The sequence below is a fragment of the Lactuca sativa genome, chromosome 4 (genome assembly GCF_002870075.4).
Source record: "Lactuca sativa cultivar Salinas chromosome 4, Lsat_Salinas_v11, whole genome shotgun sequence".
Lineage (NCBI taxonomy): Eukaryota > Viridiplantae > Streptophyta > Magnoliopsida > Asterales > Asteraceae > Lactuca > Lactuca sativa.
This window is the reverse complement of record NC_056626.2, coordinates 355,079,433-355,099,770: the sequence shown is the minus strand read 5'-3', so window position 1 is coordinate 355,099,770 and position 20,338 is coordinate 355,079,433.

Sequence of the window (20,338 nt, the reverse complement as noted above, 5' to 3'; positions counted from 1 at the left end):
CATGTGCATAGTTACAAGAGTAATTAGAGCAATGGTCCTTGTGGTATAGCTAAGTTCACACTTCATGTGTTTGTTATTTTATTATGTGAAGTTCATTATAGATAGATATGTTTTGCCTTCCTTATGTCATTTCATCATTTTATTATTGAATTTATTTATTTATTTACTCTCAAATTAAAAACCCTAAAGTCTTTTTATTTACCTCCTACAACCCACCGTCCCATAGGCTAAATAAGTGGCACTAATGGAAACTACTCCACCTAGGCAACACATCATCTTGCCATGCTTAAGGAGTGGTGTGGCTGTTAGAAGAGAGAGAGAGAGATGCCAACAAACAAATGGTGTGACTTCAAAATTTTCTAGTATGTCATCCTTAGGGGCGGTGTTCCTTTTTTTGGTCATCCATGGCATCCACTTGTCGGAACATCATTTCATATAGCCTTATGTCCCCCCAATGTAACGTATATCATGGATGTGCACCAATTAAACATCAACGACATGCTCCAATCCTCCTCTCCAAAATCTTTTTACTAAGGCTAGGGGTGTGGTCATTACACCCTTTGACCTAAACTTCAGTATGTAGATTGAAAAATGAGTGTTGACCCACCTCTTCATCTTCTTCAACAAACATAAGATCAATTAATATTGCTACATGACCTCCTAAATGTCTGATATTCTTTGAATGATCACTCTTCTTAATGCATAAAGAAAATGGCACGCTGCAAAGATAGAGAAATGTTATGTTAAAAAGTGATATAGAGGGATGGCGGGGTATTTCTCTCTAATCCCTAAGTTAGATGTCAAATGAGAAATTGCTTGATTGCTTGTATGAGAATTTTACTCTTTTACCAGGATGTGTCATGGTCTTTATTTATGAACGAAAGATTTAGGTTCTCGCTTCATTGATTGGGCTACGCCTTTAACCGAAGGTTGCAAGGGTAGTACCATTCAATATAATAGTATTCTTTTTCTTTGTTTCCTGGGATGTTGCATAAGCATTTCCAAGGATGATTTTCTTCCTATAATGTATTGTCTTACTGTCTGTTCTGTTCTGTTGATTTAAGCTGCTAAAGGTAGTCGATATAGTAATCTGTGGGTTTACCGTGTTGGTGAGACCTTCGTTGATGTTATCATATCATTTATATGTATGGGCTAATCCCCATACAAAATTAAGCCTCTCAACCCAATTGTTAAAGGTTGGTGCTAGACTGTTTTTAATAATTAGGATTTGAATATCCTTTAATTACCTAGTGTTTGGTGTAGGTTATACGCGCTTATAACTGCTAATCATCCTACTCAACTCAGTAGTCTTAAAACCAACTATTATCATTTAACACATATACATGAAGTTTCCAATCCCACAACTATATTATGTTACAGCGTAAAGACCTAATGGTCCTGAAGTCTATTGTAGGGTTTCACTTTTAATCACTCAACATTCTGCTCAAGTCTTCACAAGTCTTAAAACCGTTATTTATAATGCATTTTAACCGAGTTGTTCAGGTTGGGAAACCTGGTGATATAGGGTTTTCAATCCCACAACATGGCATAGAAGAAATGAATTGTATGTTTTAATGAATGCCACGTTATGGAAATAGGTGGCCACGACGTGGCAGTTGTTCTGGCCTAAGCCCATAAACTTAGGGTTTCATCTCATAGTTAACAACATTCCTAGAGGATTAGGGCATCCTCTTTAACCTCCAAACCTTTACCTAAAAACCCTAGCCCCCCTTAAAGAGTTTTGGTTCATTTTAGCATTCTTGGTTCCTTGAAGAAGGAGAAATAAGTGTTTTGGTTCATTAATTCAATCATCATCATCATCATCATCATCATCATCATCATCATCGTCGTCGTCGTCATCATCATCATCATCATTGTAGATATTAAAATCTTGAAGATCGATAAGATTCAAACAGGAAGTAAAGATCACAAAGATGATCAAACAGATGCTGAATGATTATAAGTCACGCCTCAACGTAACTCGATGAAAATTTTCCACTGTAGAGGCATGCTAGGGTTTACAAAGATTTCCAAAGATAAAACCTTACCGCTTTATGGTGCACACATGCACTATATATACATAAACCCTAAATAATAAAACGGTTGAACAAGCCCAATACCGTATACAAAATGGACTAACTATTAAAAACCCAATGACACAACATTTAACACCTAACAATCTCCCCCTTTGTGTCAATTGAGGAGAGAGATACTTCACTGCTAAGTCTTCGTAATTGTCTTGAAGAGCTTAAGTATCATAGCTAGCAAAGTTCTGCGAAACAAGATATAGCACCAAATCATATCTAAAAAATTCTTCTTCGCTACAGCAATATTCATGCCACACTTGTTGACAGTCTCCAAAATATGTTCTAAGCAGGTTGTGGAGAACAAGTGTTTTCCAGGTAAAGTGAAGAGGCCCTTTTGAAAAGCTCCAGGAACATCAGTTCCATGTTGAAACATGACAGTCAAGTAGATTGTCTCAATCTTACCCATACTCATTTCGTTTATGTCACAGGATTTCCTAATAGGATTTACAATGGGCTTTCGCTTCAAAACTTTAGCAATTTTAATGTCTAGCTTTTCCACTTCGTATATATACGAAACCAACATTCTCTTTATATGAGCCAGAATGGGCTCATATTTTTGCTCTTCAGTCAGTTGGAGATTGGGCAACAAAATCCAATCATGAGGACTGAGATTTGGCAAGTCAGCGAAAGTGAATTCTTGTGGAGCATTTTCAGAACATCGTGTAACCTTGAAATTTGCATTCACGAAGCCTCCCTGTAACGATTGGCCCTGAAACTTTAACTATCTTTATCTTCTATGCGCTCTATGTTTGATACTGAGGTTTGGCTTGAGTAAGATAAAATTCAATTAAGGCTTTATCCACTTTGGTATCAGGAGAGGGGATGGTTGCAATGGATTCAAAACAATGGAAAACGAAGGATTTTCGTTTAATGGGCATGTCAAATTGGGAATCCTTCGTGTCCCCCAAGTCAAAAGAACCAACTGGTTGCAACCAGTGAACACTCGGTAATTGTACTGCTTCATGCAATAATTTGTCCAACGTCCATATTGGAAAGAGTGTTTTTTGCATTCCAACATGTCATGAGCTTCTTTTTCTTTCCCCTCTATCACTTCAGCTTCTCTCGCAATGCGAGCCTTTTCATTCAATTCAAGATCACGAGCTTTTCGTTTTAGTTGATCTTCTTCTTCTTCTTCATCACCCATCGATTCTTTTCCTTTTGAACCCAAAGCTACATTAACCTTTAGTTCGTTTTGCTTTGCTTTTTTCCCTGCCTTAGCAGCTTTATCTTCTCCCCATTGTTTCGGAGATACTAGGGCCTCAGAAACTGTTGGGTTTTGAGCAATCTAACACTTCCTAAGTGTGCATGCAACCCTAATAAACCTTGGATCTATGTTTGTCTAATACATGCAAAATAATAATTTTTCCAAGGTTCATAACCTATCTAACATGGCATGGGGAACTTTTAAACATAAAAGAGTTAGATGAGATTACATACCTTTTGATGAGATTGATTTCTTGGAGTTTGAGAGCCAAGCACCAATAGTGTGAATGCCTCAAATGGAAATCACAAATCACCACAAACACTTGGAAAACTTTAGAGAGTGTACACACACTTGTAATTTTCGTCCACACACAAGCACACACACTAGTGGCTATTTCATGCAACATAAGCATGCTTATATAGTGTGCATGGTTAGGGTGAAACCCTAATAACCCATGACCTTTCCTTTTCCAAGGATCCATGGGTTAAAAGCTCCATGGATCATCCATGGACTTCCATATAAGCCTAGCCCATTAACAAATGAGTATTAGCCCACACCATATAAAACCAATAGCCCACAATCTAATTAGTCTTCCTTTTAATCTCTAAATTAATTCATAATTAATTTAAGACTAAGACTAATTAAATAACATGACTTCATATTAATATATTATAAGTTATAATATATTAATAAACATATGTGTATAACTCTCATAAAATTATCCATAAATAGTTCGGGTGAAGTGCAACCCAAATGGACCATGCCGGGTCGGGTCAAGTATATACCAAATAAGTTATGGACTTAGACACCTTATCCAATAGACTCCCACTTGGATAAGTCTAATAACTGTATTTGCCTATATTACTTCAAGAACCAACCAGCAATCGTAGCTCTCGAAAACTCTGTTGAACTATGAAGCGCCATTTTAAGACAAGTGATCATATAATCCTCTGTTCTCATGATATCAGCCGGACAAACACATGGAACTATGTCTTGCTTATTGTCTGGCAGTTGTTTCTCGATTTCCGATTTGTTTGACAAAGAACTTAATTGAACACATCAATTTAGTTCTGATCGGGCCCGGTACATGGGTCAACACAAAATCATCGAGGGGCCCAGATATTGCTTCTATTTCTAGAAGGAACATATAAAATTCGACTCATATGCTTGTTCTACTACTTGTTGAATTGTACACAAAGGCACATTTTATAACATCAAGTTACCGATGCGTTTACGAGCAATCAATGCACAACCAACTCATAGGTAACAACTCATATCTCTAGGTTTGAAGACTTATATGTTATTATCGTCTCACGATCACTCGAGATAAATTCCATGAAGTGATACAAGTGAGCGTGGGTTTATTCCAATACTCATAACTTATGAGTACTCATGAACGTTGTAGCAACCATTTCCATGTCTAAACACCTTTAGCCATCTACAAACCCGATTCATGACAATCTTGATTCATACCTACTTCCGACGTATGACCGACTGTGGAGGTTCGAATAAATTAATTATTCTGGAAGTCAAAACATGCAAAACTGAAACAATAGTAAATAATTGACAATGATAGTAACACTTTACTCATAAATAAATCACAAATTTTATTCATCATCAAACGTCGATTACATTTTACAAGTTTCAGGAAAAACTATCTAATCTGTAAAACTAATATCGTCCCTCAGCCCGATGCGTCTCGCATGCTGAAAATGCTTAACCCTCGTCAGTCCCTTCATAAGGGGATATGCAGGATTCTCATCTGACGATACCCTCTTTGCCACGAGGAGTCCTTCTTCAATCTTGTGTCTTATGAAGTGATATTTTCTGTCAATGTGTCGGGATCTGCCATGATCTGTTGGTTCCTTAGCTAAGGCAACCGCACTATTGCTGTCACAGAAAATCTCTATAGGCTCCTTAATAGCTGGTACAACTCCAAGGTCTCCGATGAAGTTCTTCAGCCATATCTCCTCCTTCGCTGCTTCACTCGTTGCTACATACTCTGATTCACAGGTCGAATCAGCCACCGTCTCCTGCTTGGAACTCTTCCAAGAGATTGCCCCTCCATTTAAGGTAAAGACCCAGCCCGACTGAGAGCGAAAGTTATCCCTATCAGTCTGAAAACTAGCATCACTATACCCTAATACTCTCAAGTCATCACTCCCACCAAGGGTAAGGATCCAATCCTTAGTCCTCCGCAGGTACTTGAGAATGTTCTTTACCGCGGTCCAATGAGCCTTGCCAGGGTTCCCTTGATACCTGCTTACCATGCTCAAAGAAAAGGCCACATTAGGGCGGGTACAAGTCATAGCATACATGATCGAGCCAACAACGGAAGCATACGGTAATTGGCTCATATCAGCTATCTCTGCCTCTGTAGTCGGACTCTGAGTCTTACTCAGTTTGGCATTGCTTTGGATCGGTAAATCTCCTTTCTTGGAATTCTGCATGTTGAACCTTTTCAACACCTTATCCAAGTAGATACTCTAACTAAGTCCAATTAGTCTTTTACTCCTTTCTCTTAATATCCTTATCCCTAGGATATAGGCAGCCTCCTCTAGGTCCTTCATAGCAAAGCACTTCCCAAGCCAGGACTTAACCTCCTGCAAGGTTGGGATGTCATTTCCTATAAGTAGTATGTCATCCACATACAGTACCAAGAAGCTAACTATACTCCCACTAGCTCTGACATACCCGCAAGACTCATCTTCACTTCTCGAGAAGCCAAACTCTTTGACCTTCTCATCGAAACAAAGATTCGAGCTACGAGATGCTTGTTTTAATCCATAAATGGATTTCTCAAGCTTGCATACTCTATTAGGGTACTCTGCACTGACAAAACCCTCTGGCTGATTCATGTACACATCCTCAGCCAACTTTCCATTAAGAAAAGCGGTTTTGACATCCATTTGCCATATTTCATAATCATGAAATGCAGCAATGGCTAGCATAACCCTAATAGACTTAATCTTTGCTACCGGCGAGAAGGTTTCATCATAATCAATACCTTGAGTCTGAGTAAAACCCTTCGCAACCAGTCGAGGCTTATAAGTATGCACTTTTCCTTCCATGTCGGTCTTCTTCTTAAAGATCCATTTGCACCCGACTGTTTTACGGCCTGGTACATTGTCAACCAAGTTCCAAACTTGATTGTCATACATGGACTGTATCTCGCTGTCCATAGCCTCCTTCCATTTAGCAGACTTCGGGCCTGCCATGGCTTCTTTAACACTGCTAGGTTCATCCAAATTTACCAGTGTACTATCACTGATAAACGTATCACCTTCCGTAGTAATATGAAAGCCATAATAAAACGAAGGTGTGTTCCTAACCCGTGTGGAACGCCTCGGAGGTACAGACTTGTCAGCTTGCTTAACAGGAGTTTCCTCCTCAGGTTGATTGCTAGTGTCTGAGGTTCCTTCACCAATTGCTTCTTGAATTTCTTCAAGATCAATTTTCCTCCCACTGTCTCCTTGGCTTATAAATTCTATTTCACGAAAGACCCCTCTTCTTGCTACAAATACCACATTCTCACTGGGTCTGTAGAAGAGGTAACCGAAGGATTTCTGTGGGTAGCCGATGAAAATACACCTTTCGCTTCGGGGTTCGAGCTTATCATGAGTCTCACGCCTCACGAAAGCTTCGCAACCCCAAATCTTGATGTGGTCTAAATTGGGAACCTTCCCAGTCCACATCTCATGAGGTGTTTTGGTAACCTTCTTTGTAGGGACTAGATTAAGGATATGGGCGGCAGTCTCTAAGGCATACCCCCAAAAAGAGATTGGTAGCGAAGCTCAAATCATCATAGAGTGAACCATGTCTAACAAGGTTCGATTATGCCTCTCAGCTACACCATTTAACTGTGGTGTCCTGGGAGGAGTCAATTGTGAGACAATCCCACACTCCTTAAGATAGTTAAGGAACTCGGTACTAAGATACTCACCACCTCGATCGGATCGAAACATCTTAATGTTCCTGCCCAATTGATTTTCTACTTCCTGTTTGAATTCCTTAAACCTTTCAAAGGTTTCTGACTTATGTTTGATTAAGTAGACATACCCATATCTACTAAAATCATCAATAAAAGTCACATAATACTGATTAGCGTCCCTTGTGGCGGTTTTGAATGGTCCACATACATCACTATGTATTAGGTCCAACAAACCCTCACCTCTTTCACAAGTTCCAGTGAAGGGTGATTTTGTCATCTTTCCAAGTAGACAAGATTCACAACTATCATCCGATTTAAGGTCGAATGACTCCAAGACTCCACTCTTTTGGAGTTGGCCTATGTGTTTCTTGTTTACATGTCCAAGACGACAATGCCACAATGATGCTTTATCTAGGCTACTAGAAGAATCAATATACAACACATTATTTCCTAAGTTGTCTACAATCGACATAGTTTCATACACACCATCACAAGGCAATGCTTTAAAATAAAACACATTTTTAAAGAAAGCATTAATACCACCACATTCATTATCAAACGAAAAGGTAAAACCTTGTTTGTACAAAGCATGAAAAGAAATAATATTCATCACCATTTCAGACGAGTACACACATTTATTCAAATCTAATTTCAACCCATTATTAAGCAACAAAGTATAAACTCCAATCTTGGAAACAGGTGAAGCCTTCCTATTCCCTATGATCAAGTTTATCTTCCCGTGCTCCACATCCTCACTTCTTCTTAGGCCCTGCAAATCAGAACATATGTGAATACCACATCCTGTATCAAGCACCCAAGAGTTAGAATATGATGAGTAATTAGAAAATAGTGTAAATACCTGCGTGGGTGGGTTTTACTTTCCCATCCTTTAGATCCTACAAGTACTTAGGGCAGTTTCGCTTCCAGTGCCCCTTGTCCAGGCAATAGTAGCAATCAGCATCCTTGGGAATGGTAGAAGGAGTGACAGGACTGCTCTTGGTCTTCGATGAGGAGCCTTCAAGAGACTTTCCCTTGGTACCCTTCGAAGGGTGCTTCCTCTTCTTCCCTTTGCCTTTCCCGATAGCCAAAACAGGGGTAGATGTTGGAGTAGGAGTAGTAGAGGTAACAACCGCCTTGCCCTTAAGACCGGATTCAGCGGTCTTCAAGAGTCCTTGAAGCTTGCTGAGGGTAACTTCCTCCTTGTTCATATGATATGTCATACGAAAATGGTCATAACAAGAAGGTAAGGAGTGCAAAATGATGTCAATTGCCAACTCCTCGAGGAAGTTCACATTCAGCTTCAGCAAACGGTCCACATACCTTTGCATCTTTTGCATGTGGGCCGTGACGGATTCACCGTCCTTCATGCAGGTAGTTATTATGGAGGAGATTATTTCATACTGCTCCTGACGAGCACTCTGATGGTACCTTTCCATCAGGTTTTGGTGCATCTCAAAAGGGTAAAAGTCTTCATATGACTTTTGGAGCTCGGCTGTCATTGTGGCCAACATGATGCATGCCACCTTAGTAGCATCTCTCTCATGTGTCTTGAATTCAACGATCTCCTCAGGAGTAGCAGTAGACTCATCAAGCTCTTTTAACTCCTTATCGAGGATATATTCCTTGTCCTCATAACGAGTAACCATCCTGATGTTCCTAATCCAATCCATGAAGTTAGAACCATCAAAGATGACTCTCCCACAAATATTCATGAGAGAGAAAGAACCAGTTGGGTTAGAGCCCGAAGCATTAGTGTTGGAAGACATCTGAAAGAAGAAAGCAAGTTTAGATTAGATATATAGAATCCTTAATAAGACACCCAAATGTAATATTAAGGTTAGGACCCAATCACAATATACTATACCTAGAAGAGGGATGTCGTAATCTAAGTAATAATATATTTGAAAGGTAGGTGAATGACGATTCACCAATTTCCACCATGAAAACAAAATGAATTATTAGGTTTTAATTGGATTTGAAATTCCTAGATTCTTTTGAGATTCATTGAACTTTTCAATGGCATGTTTCAATCTCGATTGTGCCCTTCAAGTTTTGTGACTGGGATGCCGAGGATCATAAAACAAGGTGTGAATAACCATGCTAATTCACTTGGTACCCTTAATATTATCACCTAATCAATGTGCCGGTTAACCACACACGCTCCATTGATCTATGACAAACATTAAGTCACCCTTCGTGATCCTTACTACTCCAAGTTAGTGTGCCGGTTATCCACACACGCTCCACCAACGACTTGGTAAGGTACAAAGTGTGAATTCCATGGACTAGCACCATGTTCACATTTTTCCTAAAGTAACTAAGATTGGGAATTAAAAAGAGTTTAGTTACTTTATAATAATCATTATACTTTTAATGAGGATTTAAAGTCATTGCCCTACCCGTTCGGCTAACGACCCTCCACCGATCAAGGAAGCGGTGGGTGAGAGTGGACACCCATTAAGCTGCCATTTTATAGAGAACAACCTTATACCCCCCTTATAGACCGGCTTCGTGAATGAGACCTACTAACGGTAGAACGACTTATTCTTATACATATATATAATAATTAACCATTAATGTTATAAATAGTATAAGGGTTGAATTTTAACTATTAAAACTCTAAGGGTAGGAATTAAAGTTTATTAAAGTGTGTGAAACTTTACAAATTCCAAAACTTGAGGGCAAGTTTTGTAACTATCCAAAACTTTTCATTTCATAACTTATGAATTAAAGGTTCATAAAAATGAAGACTCTTCATTTTCATGTAACTTATGTGTTTTAAGTGTGTGTTAAAGAAAAGTGACCTTTGGATATCCATAACTTGAGGACAAATTATGGACTCCATTAAAACACATAAATGATCAAGAATTAATTCTAAACAATTCAGCAAATAATTCCTATCATTTTCTAAACTCATAAGAACATGAACATCAAAATTTCAAGAATTATATGAACACATAAAATCATGGAATTTTGATATATGCTATTGTAAATGGATTAGAACCACCATTACACCAACTAAAACAAGTTTTATAACACCAAAACAGTTTAGGGTAATGTTTCTACTCCATTTCCAGCAGCAAAAGTCGAAATTTTGCATTCTGATCATTCTACTCGCCGAGTGCACGAACCTACTCACCGAGTAGGACGAATTTTGCCTTGAACTTGGCGAGTCCCCCCATGGACTCGGCGAGTCCATCATCCAGACAGCAACAATTTCAACTTTTTTCACTATTTTGCATCAAGTATCAAACAAGCAAGCCTAGGCTCTGATACCACTGTTGGGTTTTGAGCAATCTAACACTTCCTAAGTGTGCATGCAACCCTAATAAACCTTGGATCTATGTTTGTCTAATACATGCAAAATAATAATTTTTCCAAGGTTCATAACCTATCTAACATGGCATGGGGAACTTTTAAACATAAAAGAGTTAGATGAGATTACATACCTTTTGATGAGATTGATTTCTTGGAGTTTGAGAGCCAAGCACCAATAGTGTGAATGCCTCAAATGGAAATCACAAATCACCACAAACACTTGGAAAACTTTAGAGAGTGTACATACACTTGTAATTTTCGGCCACACACAAGCACACACACTAGTGGCTATTTCATGCAACATAAGCATGCTTATATAGTGTGCATGGTTAGGGTGAAACCCTAATAACCCATGACATTTCCTTTTCCAAGGATCCATGGGTTAAAAGCTCCATGGATCATCCATGGACTTCCATATAATCCTAGCACATTAACAAATGAGTATTAGCCCACACCATATAAAACCAACAGCCCACAATCTAATTAGTCTTCCTTTTAATCTCTAAATTAATTCATAATTAATTTAAGACTAAGACTAATTAAATAACATGACTTCATATTAATATATTATAAGTTATAATATATTAATAAGCATATGTGTATAACTCTCATAAAATTATCCATAAATAGTTCGGGTGAAGTGCAACCCAAATGGACCATGCCGGGTCGGGTCAAGTATATACTAAATAAGTTATGGACTTAGACACCTTATCCAATAGAAACACCATCAAGCCTGTTCATAAGAGTGAGGGCAGGATGAAGCTTATCAGGTAAGTGTCTGCGAATGGTGATTGCCAAAATGGGATCATGCACTTCAATAAGATTGAAAAGTAATGAATTGGCATCACTTATGCATGATTTCATATTCGCTCGTTCAGACTTGAGCTCATTGATTTCTATTTTTGCTTGCTTGAGCTTGATTGTTTGAGCACAGAGTTGAGTGGTGTGAAGAACAAGTTCGTCCATGACTTTACTTTCAATGGCCAAATCATCTTGGAACTTGGCGAGCGTCTAGGAAATAGAAGAGTGAAAGGTTGTGTTATCAGTAAAGATACCCGAACGAAGCTGTTCCAATTTTTCATGCTCAATTCTAAGTGAAGTAATAAGCTTCGAAATGTCCTTATTCGCCTTGACAACATTCACTTTAGGTGCAGTATTGACCTCTTAGATGAAAATCTTTATGTCTGAGATTAGTTTATCGACTTTTTTGGTCGCTTGTTGATTGGAAAGTGTGGAGTTCTCAACGGCCTTGTTTGCTAGTATACAGTTTGTTGCATGCTCTTTCACCAGAGTATCAAGCATACTCTTAATTGCAGCTTCAGAATAAGCTTGAGTTGAAGTGGCAGTAGAAGATTCCATGAGAGAATCCAACTTGGCGTGGAGATCTTTGAGATGCCTTTGAGTGAGAGGGGCATCATCATCACTATCTTCTTGAATGGAGAATAAACTATAATGAAAAGAATCAAAGTCCAGTCCATCTGCACCGAGAAGGTCTTCATAATAATGTTGATGCTGAGGTGAAATGGAAGATGTGGTAGAAGTGGTTGCAAAACCTGAAGTCTTTGCCCCCGCATCAGATGCGTTAACATTGACAGAAGGTTCACCTGTGGTTGTAGTGGTAGTGGTTTCAGTAAAAATGGATGGTTGTTGAGGAATAGTAGTTGGTGGTGAATTAGTGACAGGTGGTGATTGAGTAGTAATAGGTGATGGGCAAGGAGCCATTGTAATAGGAACAGAAATGGAAATCGGTGAATGTGAACGGGATTGAATGAAATTTATCTCTCGTTCGTTCTTGTTGACATCATCCTCAGAATCTTCTCGATCATCATCCGATTCGCTTTCAGATGAAGTGGAGGAAGAGATGTGAACCTTGCAAGCTTGTTTCTTGACTCTTTTGTGTTTTGGAGAAGAGGAGTCAGGCTTGGACAAATCACCTTTAGGCTTTCGGTTTTTGGAAACTAGAGTAAGGGTGGAAGGACCCTTTTTTGTTTGCCCCCTTTCTTTAGTTTACCAGCATCATCAAGAGTCTGTACCATCTCTGGAGTGATGACTCTTGGGCCTGAGGTTGGATGCTTCTTGTGTTTTGCTCGCCCCTGAAACACACCTGTACATGGTTTCAGGAAATGAACCCACGAAAGAAAACTTGGAGTTGTCAGCAAGAATAATATTGGTAGTGTGAAAGATAGCAATCAAAGACACCAACGAATCTTCCATGACTGGAATATTGAGCTTCGCGATAGCACACTGTACTACGATGGTCCAAAATCGACCCATGGATATCTCACTACACCGAGTGGTAAAGTTTGTGCTTTGCACTAGTTGAGCCCACAAACTGAACCATAATCCAAATTGATCCCATGGTAGAGGCCATAGAGGATCATCATGAAGGATTTACTAGCGCAGTCTGAACCAGTTACCCTTTCAGAAAAAGCCTTGAAGAGAAGGGTAAAGAGACCGTTCCATTGGGGAGGAAGGTTAGATTTCTTGAACTTGGTGATAGAAGGCATAAGATTTATGTATCCCATCTAATAAAACATATTGATGATTTGAGCAGTGCAGATCGAATCGGGGTTGACCATGGAGTCGTCAACATAAGCCCTAGAAGAGAGCAAAATCGAACCTTTGTGAGGGAAGTTTTCTTGTCAAATACCTTAAAGGAAATCCTTTTCTACTCTCTGATGTATGCTGTTGTAGAATAAGCTTTTGATAGGAGCGTCATCGGAACACATTCAACCTTGGTAAGAGCAATGACTAAAGGCGAGTAATTCAGACATTCAACGATTGGCAACATGAACACATCGTATTTGAAAGAAGCCAAATCGAGAATCAAGTTTTGATTTTATTTGATAATGAGAAAAGATGACTGAGTAGACTATTCTTGAACTGAGGTAGAGTCAACTATTGTTGGAGATCGGAGAAAAAGAAGAACAGTTGAGAGAAAAATCGCCTTTTAGGGTTTGTAAAATCTTTTAGAGTGGTAAAGGTTAAAGTGTTAATTAAAAGTTGTATTTATAGTGAGTGAGAGAATCCAAGCGACGATTGCATGACGATCCCTGATTTGATGCCTAGAAAAATGGTATGTGACATCTATAGCGAGTGTCAAGTGACATCAGGCGGCATGTGAATTGGAACTGTTTAAAATTCCACGCTCCTTTTATTTCAAAAATGTTATCTTTAATTGTTGCGTCATCATCATTTATCCATAAGCGTTGCAAATAATGTAAGTGTAAAATAATAATCAAAGCGAAGCAAGTGATTTACAAAGAAAGCCCTTCATCCTTTATTAGATCTCTAGCATAACACCTTAGGAGGTGATAATAATCACTTCCTTGTTTCTTTTTATTGATATTAATATGAGATTAAAGAGATGATGAAGGTAATACGAGTACAAGTGTAATAATAGAGGTAATCGTGTGTGTGGTGTGCAATTTACATGTATTATTTATAGTATAAGCCAAATAGATTGACTTGCTATTCCTGAGTATTAAGCTTGGTTGAAGTGGTTCTCCATTGAGAATGAGTCTTGTTTTGTCTAATTATACACATGCGAAAATTTTTTTTACCTATTATAAGTGTTAGGAAATATTAATGATAATAGTCAGGATCCTGATATATGTTTCAATATCCTAAGACTTAAGGGTTATTAAGGACCCTGAATATGATTCTAGGATCCTATCCCTAACACACACACACACACACACACACACACATATATATATATATATATATATATATATATATATATATACTATATTATAAAACATATTAATCATATCTTGAATTTTAAGAGAAATAAGTTACAAAGCATCTTGTACAAATCAATTGTGCATAAATAATCCATTAATACTTACCAAAAGTTTGAAGAATTTAATTAAGGAAAGTAATTAAGAAATTCAATTTGGAAAAAAATGAAAATTTTAAAACGTTAAATTCATATATAAAAATGAATTTACAAATCTTAAACTAAACACCAATATTAATTACTTTACATCAATAGTGTAAACCGACAATATAAACATAAGGTGTAAATATAAATGTTTTATTTAAAAGTGATAATCTTTTATTACATAATAAGTAATAATAAAATCTAATAAATATTTCCCGTAATAAATTATTTGCCAAAAAAAACTTATTTATCGTCCCCGCTTTGCATGGACACGTATCTAGAACATATAACAAATATTCCAACCAATAGGCATAAAATTCACATTTAAACTTAATATTTAATATTTTAATTAATACTCATATTAAAATCATGTTGTAACACCTCGTTTTCACATTCCTATAGTATTCAATAAACTGAATCGTCTGTTAATCGACACCAAAACACACACACACACACACACACACACACATATATATATATATATATATATATATATATATATATATATCCCTAATCTAATAAATAAGTAAAATTATGCCACATGGCATTCTTCCAGTCTCCAAAAATCGAATTTTCCTACTACTTTTATGTAACACCCGATCCCTGGTATGCATTCAATTCAACTATTTCTTGTGTTTTCCTCTGGGCCTTGACGAGTTGGAGGCCCAACTCATCAACTAGGGTCGTAAACCGCGGGGAGATTAAGTGAACTACTCGACGAGTCAGGAGACTGACTCGGCAAGTAGATGTTGTTTGAGTGAAACTCTAAATTTAGGGTTTGCACCCTATTTAAACACCTTATAATACCCCAACTCAACCTCCATCGTCCAGAGCAAACCCTAACTCTAAACCCTAGCCATTTTTGTGTGTTCTTGAGCCTTGTGGTGTTATTTTATTTTTTATTTTTTTGATTGAAGCTTGAAGAGGAGAAGGAGACTTGTAAAATGAAGGGGAAAGAAGAAGTGTACCATCCTGTTTAAATGGAGTAATTAAATAATAAATCAGGAATGGGAAGTAATTATTATAATTATTTTATACTAGTATAGCCCAAGATCGAATAATAATCAGTGAGTTGTTGGTTTCGAGGAGCCAAATGAAAATATTTGAATCTCCGGAGGTTAAAGTGTAATTTCGGGATTTATTATGCAAATGATTTTTGAAGACAAGGGTTGCTTGGTAAATGTTGGGCTTAGATTGAAAAGATTTATGGGATGAGGGGTTAAAAAGTAAATTATGGATCTAACATGAACGGATTTTAAGAAGGCGGGGTCTAATTGGTAAATTTGGGATTTGTTTTGAAAAGAATATGGAAAAGAGGGACCATTTGTGTTGTTATGGGGAAAGTTGGTGGGAACCAGGTATATAATCTCACTACCATTTAAACCCTAACCCTAAGACTCATTTCATCAGCTGCAACCACCTTATACCTCCCTCCACACCAGCTACCACCCCTCCCTCACCCATCTCCGACGCTGCCTCCATAAACACTCCAGTGGACCAGCGATCGACTGCTATCACGACTCCGAAAATGGGATAGAAGTTCAAAATTGTGACTGATGTCGTTGTTTTTCTCAACCGCCAATGACGGCGATGAAGCCGGTGCCGCCGTCGTTTGGTTCTTCCTCCTCTGCTCCGATCATCATCCGCCGCCCATAGGAGGCTTTCTTGGCGAGTATGTGTTGTTCGACCAGAAAACCCAAGCAACCCACCATCGCTACCGGCCATGGTGGTTGTCGTAGGTGACACTGTTGTTGCCGCCACTCCGAGTCACTACCGTTGCCGCCATGTTGCTTTAAGTGACCAGCAGGGTTGCGAAATGCAAAGACCACGAGAAGTCGCCATCTTCTCTTTTCCTTCTTTAGCTGTCAACGGCGATGTGCCTCACTTTGAGGCTGATTATGTAAGCCGTCGTTGAGACCAATTATGCCGCCGCGCGTGAGCCACCAGGTAGGTGGTTCGGGTGCTTCTTCTTCTGATATGCATGTGTGTCATGTGTGTGTGATTTTGTTGGCCGAAAATGTAAGGGACCACCATGGCTGCCAGCCATAATGGATGCCACCATCCAACCACCGCCCATCGCCACAAGGCTGGTCGGGTGTGTGTCTACGTGTTCTCGTGAGTGTGTGTATTTGAATATTATGTTGTAATTTTATAATCCATTGGAATAGTAAAGAAAATCTGTGACCGCCACCGTTAGGTGGTGGTTTCCACCTCCTGCCGCCACTGGCTGCCGTGTCGGGTGGTGTTGTGCTTTGATTGCATTTGGAACTTGTTTGGGGGATGCTTGGACAATTTGGTCCCAAAGAAACCCTAGTGGGCCCAATGGAACCCTAATGGGCCAATAAAGCCCAATGTGACGTAAAAGCCCAACAAATGCACTTATGAACTAGTATTGGGTTGGAAAACCCTAATTAAGGTTTTGAAAACCCTAAGGGCATAAAACCCTAACTTGTGGAAATTGATCGAGACACGCACACGGGAATTATTTAATAAACTCGATATATTAAATAATAAGCATTGGAAAACTAACTTAAGGTAATAATGGACTTAATGGATTAAGACCTTATTGGATTAAGTCCTTAATGGGTTATGTAAGAAACACTAAACCCTAATCATCATTTCATGTGAAAGCCCTAATCTCACTCGGGCCTTGAGTGGGGCCTTCCTATTGGGCTTTGGCGATTGGACTATTGGTGGGCCATCCAAGAACAAGTTAATGGACCAAAGTAATTAGATGGGCTTTAGGATAAGGCCCATGTAAGGACTTGGGCCCAATTTGGAAAATTAGGCCATTGATGGGCCATAATTGGGCCTTTATGATTATATGGTATTGGGCTATGGGAATTGGATTGGAATAGTTGGATGGGCCTTAAGGAAATACCATGTAGAGGTTTGGGACTAATTTGTAAAGTTGGGCCATATATTGGGCTTTGGCCCATTATTTGACTTTTGGGATTTTGTAGTGTGAATTGGACCTTGGGCTAGGAACCCAATTATTAATTAGGTATTGTTAGATGTTGACACTTCGGGAACCTGTCAACCAACAACTGCAGTTTTATCTGCGGGACTTCAACAATGCTAGGTGAGTTATCCTCACTATACTAAGGGGTCTAAGGCACCAAGGCCGGCCTATTGGATTTGATATCCTAGTAGTTACTTATATGTTGAGTTTGAGTTAGTGATGTATGCCAGCTGATATGCTAGTTTGGTAAGTCTGTTGGACTACCTATGATACTAATTGATTACCTATATGTGCATTTATTTGTTACATGCCGACATGTTGTGTAGGATGGGTTGAGGTTGTACTGCTCCGTGCGGTAGCCAAAAAAACCCCAGGAGCATTCTCGATACAAGCTATGGGCACTACAAGAAAATGATCCGACGCGCAAACCACGACACTCATTGATTTATGTTACGCAAAAGAGAGTGACATTAAAAAGTCTCATCTCTTCAAAAAATTTAAGGATTTATGTCACACATTATTGCGTGCCCTTAAATTAGTGTCTAGTGTAAAAAAAAAAAAAATTAAAAACACGGAGGGCACTTTATCTAAAATGTGTGTCCTCTATAATTGTTGCTTTATAATTTTAAAGAAACGCGTGTTTAGTAGATACGGGGGGAAACCAAATCCCCAAAATTTTGAAAACCCGCTTTTCTACCTTCTTTTCTTTCATCTCCGCAATCGATTCTTCCCTCTCCCTCCTTCTCCCTCTTCTCCGATCCGCTTCACCATCTTCAGTAAGTCAACCATGGAGGCCTAGATATACATTGATTTGGGTCCAAACCCTCCTAAAACCCTCTCCTCAATTTGGAATCCTACATCTCCGATCTACGAACCTATGTCCCCTTTGAAAGCCTAAGATCGGAGCTGCAGTCTCATCTTTCATTCCTTAAATATGAACTAGTAGAGCGAATTAACCGAGATCATGCTGACTTCGTGAATCTCAGCACCAAACTTGTAGATGTCGATGCCGCTGTTTTGCGTATGAGGGCACCACTCATTGTGATCTATGAGAAAATATGAGGTACTAATATTTTGTATCGATGATGTTTTTTTTGTGTTTTTTCTTCTTTAATTAAAAGGGCGCACTTCATGGATTGTTTATTTGCTAGCATTGTTGGTTCAGTTTTGTTGAGTTCTGTTCTGAATTGTCCTGATTGTAACTATTCTGTGTGTTAAAATTCTTGATGTTATTCTTGGCTAATCAGGTATAAGTTAGGATTATGAAATTAATATAATTACGTTAAAGGCCAATGCGAACTTCGCCTAACATAGTCCTGAAAGTCTACCACGTTCTTAACAAGACCAAACTAAAATATTGTTATGGTCGGTTTAAAAGGATAATTTGCAGAGTTCACTTGAAGAATGTGAGCCTATACACATGGTACTGTGAAGTAAGATAAATCTACATTGAGGAAATCTTTCATCATTAAGGCATTATCTGGAACTCTAATCGGCTTAATGAAAACCCTAATGAGCTTTAATATTATTCTAGTGGGCTTAATAGGCCCAATAAAGCCCTAATTAATCTAAAAGCCCAACAAGTTGATAATGGGCTAGTAATTGGGTAGGAAACCCTAATTAGGGTTTGGAAAACCCTAATTAGGGTTTGGAAAACCCTAACGCCATCGAAACCCTAATTTTGGGAATTAATCGAGACACACGAGAATTATTTAATAATTTGGAATATTAAATAATAATCATTGGCAAAAAAAATTAATATAGACAATATGGGACTTAATGGATTAAGTTCTTAGTGGATTAAGTCCCTAATGGGTTAAGTGAGAAACACTTAACCCCAATCATCATTTTGTGTGAAACCCTAATTTCACTTGGGTTTATTGTTGGGCCTTGATGATTGGATTATTATTGGGCCATCCAAAGTCAAGTAATTGGACTAGAATAATTAATGGGCTTTGAGGTAAGGCCCATATGATGAGTTAGGCCCAATTTGGAAAATTAGGCAATAGATGGGCCATAGTTTGGGCCTTAATGATTATATATGATGTTGGCCTTAGAATAAAGTCATGTAAGGGGTTTGGGCCCAATTTGGAAAATTGGGCCATATGTTGGACTTTGAGTCCTATTTGACTTTGGGCCTATGAATTGGGCCTTGGGCTTGAATAAGCGAAGCTGGGGGTAATATAGTAATTACCCAAAGCATGTATTTGGTTATGTAGTGGAACCCAATTACTAATTGAGTGATGTTTTGATATTGACAGATCGGGAATATGCACAACAGAGGTTTAGTCTGCGGGACTTCAGCAATGTGGGGTTGAGTGTTCGGGACTGCAGCAGTATGAGGTGAGTTACCTTCCAGTAGGGGTGGGTCTAAGGCCACAATGCTGACCCACCAGCAGGGGTAGTTGGTAGATAATTGTCTTTGTGATAATTATCTTGATATGCTTATGTGATATGCTATGTGTGTTCATGGTAGTAGCAGGGAATTGTTTTCCCTGACTCGGTCGTTAGGACCAGAGGGTAGGTCAGTACCCCAGATATGCCTGACTGTATGGTTATTTTCTGTTATTGTAGGATACTGGTAGGGGTGAAATACCGGTTGAAAGATACCGATGACGGATACCGGTTGAAAGATATCGATGGCAGTTACCGGTTGAAAGATACCGATGGCGGATACCGGTTGAAAGATACTGATGGCAGTTATCGGTTGGAAGATACCGGAGGGGCATACAGAACGCATGAAATGTTTATCTGTCTATTTATGATATAATGTTAGTATGTGATCAGTATGATACGATGTTAGTATGTGATCAGTATGATACGATGTTAGTATGTGATCAGCGTGATACGATGTTAGTATTTGATCAGTATGTTATGATATTAGTATGTTATCAGTATGTTTATAATGTTAGTATGTGATAAGTATGATCAGGATACATTATTATGTGAT